This window comes from Dipodomys merriami, unplaced genomic scaffold, assembly GCF_024711535.1.
Source record: "Dipodomys merriami isolate MVZ:Mamm:240054 unplaced genomic scaffold, mDipMer1.0.p SCAF_9, whole genome shotgun sequence".
Classification (NCBI taxonomy): domain Eukaryota; kingdom Metazoa; phylum Chordata; class Mammalia; order Rodentia; family Heteromyidae; genus Dipodomys; species Dipodomys merriami.
Genome location: NW_027206512.1, coordinates 14,574,015 through 14,585,822, shown reverse-complemented (window position 1 = coordinate 14,585,822; position 11,808 = coordinate 14,574,015). Strand labels below are relative to the sequence as shown.

The 11,808-nt window shown below is 40.5% G+C and overlaps 1 pseudogene; it reads left to right on the top strand.

Annotated features, from left to right (window-relative positions):
• Positions 1–4,810: 4,810 nt before the first annotated feature.
• Positions 4,811–7,096, top strand: LOC138820952 (ATM interactor pseudogene; annotated as a pseudogene).
• The last annotated feature ends 4,712 nt before the right edge of the window (positions 7,097–11,808 follow it).

The window sequence follows — 11,808 nt, the reverse complement described above, 5'->3', positions numbered from 1 at the left end:
AACCTGAGGAGATATTTGACATGTGGACCCCCAAAAGCTTGTGTTTATCTCAATGTAGAATGTATTCACTCTGTAATCAAAAGTCCATATAGTTCACAGTTCCAGTCTTGCTCAAAAGTTCAAGTCCAAAATTTCTTCTGAGACTTGGGGCAAACTCTTAGTTATAAGGCCCTGTGGAATCAAAAAGTAAGTTATATACTCTACTATACAAATGCACAAAAAAATTATCATCCCCAAAGTGGAGAGTTATGATATGGGAAGAATGGGACCAAAGCAAGACTGAAAACATAACAGGGCAAGGCATTAAATACCACAGCTACCTGTCTTTAATACACAGCCTGTGGTGGCATCCCATAAGTTGTAAAGGCTCTTGGCAGCTCTGTTCCCAAGGCCTTGCCAGCTGCAGCCTGGGTGCTTGCTCTCTTCCTTCTGCTCATACCACTCATTGTCTGTGGTTCTCCTGCATTCTCCATTGCATCTTCAGCTTCAACCTCACATCCACCTTTGAAATCTATGTGGAGGCCTTTGTGTCCTAACTCTTCCACTGCAAATTCCTGCATGCTTAGCACTATGAGGCCAATGCCAAGATCTGCTTCAGTTCAGGCAGGAGCTGGGCCCTAGGAGATCATGGCTTTTGCTATCCCTGAGTGCCTGGAAGGCCAACCAAGGGAAATACTTCCCTAACCAGCCTTCTGTGAGCAGGGCACCCTTGAGCTCTCATTCCAGAAAGCATGTTCTTTTCGATGAGTTAAACCTTTTCAGCCTTGAGTTTGCCTATGGGTGCAATCCACACATTCATGACAATGCGTTAACCTATCTTTCCTATTTTCCTGATGAAAAGTACTTGATTTCTTTTAAATTACATTAATCTCTCAACAGCCACCATCCTTGGTCCCAATTTTATACACATCTTATAATGTTCATTATACATTTGGCTAAAATCTCCTAGCTATAACCAGGCCACAACCCTCATGCTGGTTTGCCTGAAGATTTTCTCTATCATGTTAACTAGTCTGTCACCTTTATCTTTACTCTCACGAAGAGTCACAGGACATGGGAGAAACAGAGACATGCTTTTTAGTAGAGTGTAATATTTATGGTCTCTACTCCAATTCTCAATAGAGGCCTCATTTTCATATGAGAATGTATTTGAACTGCTTATTGTGCGCCTGCCCATCAGCACGTTGGTTCTAGGAGCCCAACAGAATCGTCCATGAAGCTCTTCTTACCATATCTGAAACCTTCTCTAGACAGTACCCAAAACATTTGCAAATTCCTCCTACCACATGTTTGTAGAGGCTTCCGAATCACATCATCAGGAATAGAAACAGCAAAAAGTCCACTATTAGTACCAATTTTGTATTTTAGCAACTTTTACTCTGACTGTAGCAAATACCTGGTGGAAAAAAAGACTTTTTCTCCTGGTTTCAGATCAGACTCTTTGGTCCAAGCCCAGAAAGAGTCAGAACATCATAGCAGCAGAGCCTCTAGCTGAGGCTACTTAACTCAGGGCATGCAAGAAGTAGAAAGTAAGAGAGATTCAGAGGAGAGGGGAAAATGGGGTCTCAGGACAAAATCCAGTCCCTAAACATATGCCTATGGTGACCTACTTCTTCATTCTAGGCTCTACCTCCTAAAGTTTCCAGAACCCTCTGAGAGACCACCATAGCTATAGACCTGGTAGACATTTCAATTCTAATCCATAAGTGAAACCATTAATAGCAATAAATAAACATTAACAATGTCTTATGGAGGAAAGTGGCTAGAGGGGAGCTCCTGGCAGGTGCACAGCATCTAAAGAAGGTCAGGATTACCTTGCTTCATCAGCTTGGCTGGCTCAGATTGAGCTGCTATGGCAGCATCTCTCAGTGGCAGCTGCAGGTAGGATTCCTCTAACCATGGAGAAAAATCATGTTTTATTTCTAAGCATCAGCAAGAGGTTGAAGTACATAGTTGAGGAAAAGGTGTCTCCTCTGGAAAGCATATATCAAGGGGCAAATGTGGAAATAAGAACAGATAGAAAACTACTGTACCAACCCATAGGAGTGGATGGTGTCCTAAACCAGAGAATAGTTATTGGCTATTAAGGGGTAAGTTCCAGATGTATTTTGAAGGTACAACCTGTGTAATTAACAATAAACTGTATGATAAAAAGTAAAAGGCAGCCTTAAAAACAAGATTTGATCCTAGTTTGTACACAGAAACCAGAACTATCTCTGTGAGGTGTTGAGTAAACAGAATTTATGAGTTGAAGACAGTTCTATCTTTTTCTCTTTCCATCTTTTTGTCTATCTTTTTTCTCTTTCTTCTTGTCTTATTTCCCTCTTATCTGCCTTTCCTCTTCCTTCTTTCTTTCTCCTTCCTTCCTTCTTATTTCTGTTATTATTGGGGCTTGAACTCAGGCACTTTGCCCTCACTTGGCTTTTTAATCTCAGTGCTGGCACTGCATTACTTGAGACACACCTCCACTTCAGGGTTTTTGCTGATGAATTGTAGATAAGGGTATCATGGACTTCTCTGTCTGTGCAGGCTTTGCACATGATCTTCAGCTCTCATTATCCTGAGCACACACCAATGCTTGGCTAACAGCTCTGGTTTGTTTTTGCTCCGATTTAACTCCTAAAAAAATAAGACATTCATTCATTGACCATGTGTGCAAAGCAATACTACCATTAAGACTCTGAGGAAGGGTTCTATAGTCCTATGCATATTTCATCCTGAATTTACTACACTTTTAGCAGTGTTTAAGCTGTGATGGTTAGTTTTTCATCATTTAATAAGTGGCAGCAATTTTCCTTCCACCACATACTTTTCCCCAATTACTGCCTAACTAAGTAACCCTCAGACTGCTTTAGACATCTACATTTTAAATTGTACTTTATTTAATTTCAAAATTGGAGCAAAGGGAACAAATGTTTGTTTATTTCTTCAATTATAGTGAAGCAGTGTTTCTTGCCCTATGATTCATTATTTGAAGAAAAACTGCTTTATAGATATTTTCTCCTAATATGTAATTCAGATACCACAGATGTAGTATATACTTGTTTATGTACAATGGCTCCTTTTTAAGATCTTTCCCCTAAAAGAAGTAATTTTGTGCCCTTTTGAATACATCGTTGTCTCCTCCTGTTTCAACTTCTGAACTAGGGAGAAAGATTAGGGAAAAGGGAAGGAAGCAAGACACTTCTGCTGTTGACAGGCTTACCACTTCTCCCTTTGTGAAGAATGAAATAAAATGTTCTCTTCAAAGATAGCACAGATGTAAATCCAGCACTTTTGTATGCCCCCAGTCACCTGAGACAATACCTGATCTTCCCAATCATATGGTCTCAGTGTGTGGTGCAATGTTCACAATTTCCTGCTTCTCCTTCAAAGATGGAAGTATATCTGGGAGTTTCCCGAACTTCTTTTGGAGAGTATGGCATACATTATGTAGGGAAGATGGAAGAGTCAGTGATTACAGTTCATGGCTGTGGGGCCACATGTTGAGTTTCCCATTTCAACAAAATGTGCCCTCCATAAGGATCTCCTACTTGAACACGGCATGGATAAAGCTAGATTTAAAGGATAAATGGGATGGTGTCTTGTTTGTTACTTAAAAGTAGACTGGCCTTTTCCATAGTGTTTCTCCAAAACATTTACTATTTAAACAACTATTCTTAGTTATTCATGATTGTGATTATATTGCAAAGATTTTTAAACAGTTAATGTCAATAAAGTATCAAAGAGATTAAAACACATACCTGCTATTTAGAGTTCTGTATAAAAACAACTTTGTATTAAAGTAAAACATTTAAATTTTGTTTACCAGAATTTTAGGAGATTTGATATTTGGTAAATATATTCAGGATACAGGATGAAGAATCTGCTGGTCGTGGGGCCTGAACTCTGGGCCTGGGTGCTGTCCCTCAGCTCTTCACCTCAAGGCTAGTGCTCTACCACTTGAGCCACAGTTCCACTTCTGGTTTTCTAGTATTTAATTAGAGGTAAGAGTCTCACGGACTTTCCTGCCCAGGCTGGCTTTTAACTGCAATCCTCAAATCTCAGTCTCCTGAGTAGCTAGGATTACAGTCATGAGCCGGCACCTGGCTTATTTTTTTTTAATTGTAGAGTTGATATACAGACATGTTACAATTACATGAATTAGGTATTGAGTATTAAGTAAATTACTTTTGTACCATGTTGTCCCTTCCAACGCTCCTATTTTTTCCCCTCCTATTCCCACCCATAAGATATCCAATTCATTTTCCCACATAGTATCTAGTGAGTACCACTATTGTATTTGTTCATTCTTATTCCACTTTCTTTGTGCCCTTCTTTATCCTCCCAATCCAAACAAAATAACAAGCAAGACAAAAGAAAACAAAAACAAAAACAGCAACAATGAAATGAACTCCAAGAAAAGGAAACAAGAGACATTCTAGGCAGTCACTTTAAAGATATCAATATCCATAGCACAACTATGACAGAGGACAATGATAGCAATGGAGTTGGGTGATATTCCATGATGTACTACAAATATATTTGCAGAAATTGTAGTGAATCCTATTATTACGTGAGTAAGAGGAAAATACAGGTTTCAAGAGAAGTCATCTAGGAGGTATATGAGTAATGTTGGATAAAAAGAGAGTAGGAGAAAGGTTAGCAAATGTGAAAGTGAGGAGATAAAACTTCAATCAAGAGAAATACAGGATTCCTTTATTAATGTGTATACAAATTAGTAAAAAAATTATTATAGTCTGTAAAATATAGATTTTCCATGAAAACCATGGGAAAAAAATAAGAAAATTGCAAAACCCTGCGAGCTAGCATGGGGCCGGGGGGGGGGGTGAAGGGGACTACCCCTCCCCCGAGGCCACGGGAGCTGGTCCAGCCATAGATGAGAGAGCCGTCCCAGGCCATGTGGACCAACATGCTGTGCACTGTGCACGGCTGCACAGCAAGATCCTGCCCAACAGCCCTGCACTCAACATGCACCTGGTCAAGAGCCACCGCCTGCAGGCTGGCATCGTAAATCCAGCAACAAGACAAGATTTGAAAACCGTACCAAAATTCTACTGTTGTCCAATTGAAGGATGTACTAGAGGTCCTGACCGGCCATTTTCTTGATTTTTCTCTGGTTAAATAGCCCTTTGTGAAGATGATGCCGAGAAGAAGCATAAGTGTAGCAAGTGCAACACCTCATAGGGCACCGAGTGGGACTTGAAGAGACAACGCAGAGGACTGAGTGCAGCAAGCCCTTCCAGAGCACGTGTGGCTGTCCCTGTGCTAGCAGGACAGCACTGCAGTCACATCTACAGAACTGGCCATGAGATCCCTGCAGAACACAGGGATCCACCTAGTAAAAAAAAGGAAAATGGAAAACGACCTGCAAAAACAGATGTTGTCCAATAAGACCACTGAATCATTAAACAACCAACTCTTCAACCAGATACCCAAGAACTCAGCACTTCAGAAACAAAACCAATCGCCTCTTTTGAGGACTCTTGTGGTTCTAATGCCAGGAAGCAGAATATCTCAGCACTTCCAAGAAATCCTCAGAAGTTGCTTCTACCGAAGCCCAGAGAGGCTCTGGTTAAACTTCCGGTCATGCAGTTTTCTCCCATGCCAGTCTTCGTGCCTACTGAGTCCTGGGGCCAGGCTGTGGTATTAGGCATGGATCAGGACTTCCCGATGGGGGCTGTGTACTTGGTGCCCTTGTTTGTGGGAACGTTCATCCTTGGCCTGGATTCAGATGCTTGCTCTCTGAAGGAGACCCTACCTCTTTAAAAATTATCAATCCTATCATTGAGCCAATTAGTACAGGTGTTCAAGTGAACTTGAGTCAAAGTCCGTTGAATTCTTTACAAGAACTAGAGAACTATGTCAGAAGAACAGCATTTCTTCAACCAACATGCAGATGAATTTGTCCTATGCCTCACCAAACTTGCTATCTTCTGCTCGATGGCTTGGCCCTGACTCCTTAGGGTCGTCTTGTTATCAGATCCATCTGTCCTTTGACTCTCAAGTGTCCTTTCCCATCAGTATCACATGCAGATGCTCCTGTCCAGCCCGAAGTTAACTTTTCCATAGCTGCTCAGACTGAAGCTTTCATAGCCAGGCAGGATCTCCAGAGAAACCCAAACCAGTGGCATGTGAAATCTGGCACCTGCCAGGGTACTCATGGACCACACTGGCGTGTGCAGAGGCATTTTTGGGAGTGTTGCACTCGTCCTACGATGTTCCCACAGACAATATAATAAACAGCAGTTTAGTGGCTGAGACGGTGACTCAGAGTCTGCTACCTCAGAATGATCCCAAGACTTTAAATCAAGACATTGAGAGGTCTGAAGCCATGCTCAACTTCAGTGTGCAGAGCGGTATGCTCCCTGATAACCAGACCCAAGCCATAGATTTACTAAGTGACTTAAAACACATCTGGTCAAGTAACCTGTCTGGTCAGACGCTATAACCCAGTTTTTTGTCTGACTCAAATCCTGGACCTGACGCCCAGCTTCCCTCTGGCCCAACTCAGAACCCTGGGATCAATTTTGATATTGAAGAGTTCTTTTCAGCCTCAAATATCCAGACTCAGATTGAAGAGAGTGGGCTGAGCACCATGAACCCCAAGCCAGTTTTGGAGTCACTGGACATAGAGACCCAGACTGATTTCCTGCTCGCAGACCCCTCTGCTCAGCCCTACGGCTGCAGAGGGAGCTGAACTTCTTAGGCCTGGAGATGTTTGACACGCAGACACAGACCTACTTGAACTTCTTCTTAGACAGTGGTCCTCAGCTGCCCCTAGGAAGCTTTCTGAAACACTGCAGCTTCTCAGTGAGCACCAACTACTCTGACACAGAGACCCAAACCCAAGAGACCTCAGTAGGCAGACCCAGGCCTGCTCTGGAGAGCAAGGTTCAGTCGAACACTGCACAGACATAGACCATGAGTTCTGGCTTTGAAGCCCCGGGGACATTGTCCTTCACCAGCAATGAAACTCAGACAGCCATGAACGACTTTTCTCTTTGCTGATTTGGCCTGGAACATGATGGAGCCCCCGTTCAGCTCTGTGGAAACCCAGACAGGTGCTGAGCTGAGCACCGTCTCCAACTTCTGAGCACAAGTCCATCCTGGACAGCGCTGACCACTTCAGGCAGACTGCGAACACAGACGATGATGACGATGCTGACTATGGAAAGTAGTGACAACAGCTATTTATTCTCTCCTCTCTCTGCCTTTTGTACTTGTCAGCACAAAATCTGTGTATAAATGCGAGTGTATTATAAAGTGTAAGATGTTGATTTAAAAATGACCAAAAAAAAAAAAAAAGAAAATTGCAAAACCCAGTCAATTGGGTTTACCTCACACAAGCAGACTTCCACATGTGCACCTTTGCTTGTATATGTATGTGTCAACAGAAAGCAAGCCCAGGAAGGAATTAGATATGAGAAGAAGTTAGTAGGAAACAATTTGTTTTGTTTTCACATATTTTTGCATTGCTTGTTACACACACAGAGAGAGAGAGAGAGAGAGAGAGAGAGAGTTGGTCCTGGTGGCTCATGCTCATCCTAGCTACTCAGGAGGCTGAAATCTGAGGATCAGGGTACAAAGCTAGCCAGGACATGAAAGTCTGTGAGACTCTTATCTCCAATTAACTACCAGAAAACTGAAAACTGGTGCTGCAGTTCAAGTGGTAAAGTGCTAGCCTTGAGCAAATGAGCTCAGAGACAGTGTGCCCAGGCCTCAAATCCAGGCTCCAAAATTGATCCCAAAAAGTTGCAAAAAACAAAAAACGGGCAATTGAGGAAGTGTAAAGAAATTGTTGCCGCAATTATGGCTAAATGATTTTAACTTTTATCTATCTCTTTCATCATTGCCATCCATCTTTATCATTGAATAGAAACTGTTTATTTACAATTGAATTAATATTGTAAATCCTGTTTATGGTTAAAATGTAATTCTTTAAGAAATTTACTTATACTTTTCCTTAAATTTTCAATCTTTTTCCATAAAATACATTTTCTAAAGTTAAAATCATTTGGTCATAATCTCCCAATATTTGTTACTACATTAAATATATTAAATGTCTTGCCTAAAATGCATACTTATTTTCATCACAGCCAGTAGAATACTGTGTTTTTCATGCTCGACTCCCATGGATATTTAGTTAAATTATAAAGGTGACAAGATATAAATTTTAGTTGTGATCATTATTGTTTGTAGACTATTCTATAACGCTGGAAAATTTTATGTAGCTATTTCTTAGAATTAACTATTCATGTTTCCCAATTAATATATTGTTGATTCTATGTTGTTATGGCTGAGTTTTATTTATTTTTTAATATTTTAACATTTTTGTCCAATTGGTGGCAACAAAAGGGATGATACAGATCAAGATGCATTTTATACATATACACACACACACACACACACATATATATATATATATATACATATATTGCTTTTGTAAATGCCAAAAAAAACACATAGCCTAAAAATTAAGAAAAGGAAGGGAGGGGGTAAGGTGGAAGGCGTGGGTGAGAATGTTAGAAAGGATGGCACATTGATCAAGATCACTGTATTCATAAACTACTCTGTTGAATGGCAACTACATTGTACAACTACCTTATGTACATACATATATAGTTTTAAAAGATATGAAAGTGTTTACTCTTTCCTCCCCCCCCACCCCCCCACCCCCGCCAGGTATTTGCAACACTCATACCCAGGATCTGTCTTCAAATGGTGGTGGGACTGGGGAGCACTTTTGAACGGGGGAAACATTCTTTTCAATGCATCTGGAATGTTTTTCACAACTATGAAATTGTCCTAGTTATATGGCTTCTGTTATGATGCTAGCCAGGGTAACTTGAACTCTTCGATCCACATATTATGCTGTTTCTTTTTTTTTTTTTTTTTTTTTTTTGTCGGCCATGGGGCTTGAACTCTGGGCCTGGGCGCTGTCCCTCAGCTCTTCAGCTCAAGGCGAGCACTCTACCACTTGAGCTACAGCGCCACTTCCGGTTTTCTGGTGGTTTTTATTGGAGATAGGAGTCTCGCGGTCTCTCCTGCCCGGGCTGGCTTTGAACCGCGATCCTCAGATCTCAGCCTCCTGAGTAGCTAGGATTACAGGCGTGAGCCACCAGCGCCCGGCTATTATGCTGTTTCTTATAGATTTACTGCGCACTCTTCAGTAAATCAGATTTTTGAAAATCAGTTGTGAATCATTTAAATTACAACCAATGCTCACTTTAATATATTTTAGGAGATATTTAGTATTTCCTATATGTCATTCACAAAATTATCTAAATTAGATGGTTTTCGGCCTTTTGCTATCGGCAACATTGGAAGGGCTATTTGATTGGTCAGCTCATAAATGAGCAAACCTAAATTTTTGAGGTTGAGAATTGAATTTCCTTGCCATAACAGAAGTCTTTTATTTCTAAGAACAGTATTTGGTTGTTAGCAAAGTTCTTGGGGTAGATAGTCTACCAATGAAAAATAGGAATCAAATTGATGCCCACTCCCAGTATTAAGATAGTCACCCACTGAGATATGCATTTTCTTTTTTCTTTTACTGGTCCTTGGGCTTGAGTTCAAGGCCTAGACATCATCCCTGAGCTCAGAGCTAGTGATCTACTGCTTGAGCCACAGCACCACTTTTCTGAGTGGTTTATTGGACATAAGAGTCTCAGGTACTTTCCTGCCTGGGCTGAATTCCAATCATGATCTTCAGATCTCAGCCATCTGAATAGGTAGGACTAGAGGAGTTAGCCATCAGCACTTGGTGATACACATGTATTTTTTAAAGAAGCAATAATCATTTCATTAGATGCATTTTCCAACACAACACACATTTTATGAGCACTTTTTTTTCTGGGCCTCCAGCCCTATTTGTGAGCATGTGTGATGTTTATATTGTCTTGATGGGGGAGGCAGTAATAATTTTAAAGTTAACCCAGTCCAAAATTAGGCAGTTCACAAGCTGTGGAACTTCATGCAAATTTAGTCTCTCTGAGCTTCAGTTTCTTGATTGGAAATAGGGATAATAGGTAGGACTTAATTCTTAGTCCTTTTTTCAAATTCTTGAACTGTCCCTGAGTTGTTTTTTAGCTCAAGGCTAATATTCTACCACTTGAGCCATAGTTCCACTTCCTTCTACATCTAGCTTCTTGCTGGTTAATTTGACATAGAATCTCAAAGACTTTCCCACCTCAGATCCTAAGATCTCACTGGTACCTAGCTGGAATAGCTTTTAACTCTGCAAATTCTCTTTAATTCTTTTGGAATACCTCCTCCCTGGTCCTCTACTAAACAGCAGGCCCTATGCCTAGAAAAGTAGATTGAGAAAGGGATAAAAGAAGTAGTATGCAAATGAGTTAAATTCTCTCATAAATTTGAGAAGGAACAGATAGAGACATGACCATAAATACACGTGTGAAAAAGTCACTGGCACTGGTGGCTCAAGCTTGTAATCCTAACTACTCAGGTGCTGAGACCTGAAAGACTGAGGTTCAAAGCCAACCCAAGAGACTCCATCTCCTATTAGACAAATAGAAGCTGCACTAAGGTATGTCTCAAATGGGAGAGGGTCAGCCATGAGAGCAAGCTGAGTGAACTTTCCCTGAGGGAAAACCCCAGTACTGCCACAGAAGATTTGTCAACATCCATTGTTAGTAAGAATCATATTGTGGAAAAGTATCAATATGGAAAGCATCAGGCTATTCCAGAGCTATGCTAGAGACCATTAACTGCTGGAAATTGTCAGATTTTTTTTTATGTCAAAAGGTCATGTCAATCAATGATTGCATTTTTCTTAGCCATCAGAGGCCTCATCTCTTTTGAGTTAACACATATCATCTTTTCTTATCAGAGTCTTAGTATTTTGTAAACACTAGTCCCAGAAGCTGCTGGTGGGCAAGTGCTAGGATGTATGGACGTGGTAAATCTGGCTAAGTACAAAGCTGAAGTTCTTTACACATTCTAGTAAAATTTTTTGTGGTTTCTTAATTTCTGTTCACTTGCTCTTCTCCGTTAGTCACTGCATTTGCCTGAGGTAAAGGTTATACTTTTGAATTGCGTTAGCATTTCCTGTAGGTAATTTTAAGAACCAGCTACCAAATTTCCAATTACACACATCCCCTACAGTGAATGCATACTTTGTGTAAGAAGACAGTGGCTTACAATAGATTAGCCATGTTGGATCACAGTTTGCTGTGTTGGTGATTTCCATGTAAAATCCTACCTCTTTTTTGTAATGGCGTCATTAAAAAGTGGACTGCATTAAACCAGTTTCACAATGGATTACTGATCCTTGTAAATCAGTTTGTTTACTTTTTAAATCTGTGCTGTGAGATGAGTAAATGCTGGTCTTGAAAATAAAGGCCCTTTTCCAGGTTAGATATTCTTCATTTTGAAAATGCATTGTGTTTCCATTCTGTCATGAAATTTGGTGCTCCCTTAATTCCTTCAGACTCAAAATCACTTCATATTCTTTAAGATCACATTAAGTCTGGAGAATGGATTTGGTTTTAGCTAGTACATGGGAATGACCTTTGCTTTTGATTCAACAAAGAGTATTTTCAAAGCTGGAGGCTGGGAGAGTGAGGGAGGCATATGAGAGGCAAACCTAGCGGGAGGGCTCAAGGAGTTTGCAATAAGTAGACATCTTATGACACGGAATCAGGCTGACAGAATTATAAGTATAAATTGCCACACTTGGATTAACAATTGAACAATTGAGGCATAGGAATGCTATGTAGCTTTGTGTAAGACATATACCTCAATTACAGACCTTTCTATAAATGATAGAATCAGAAGTAATATTAA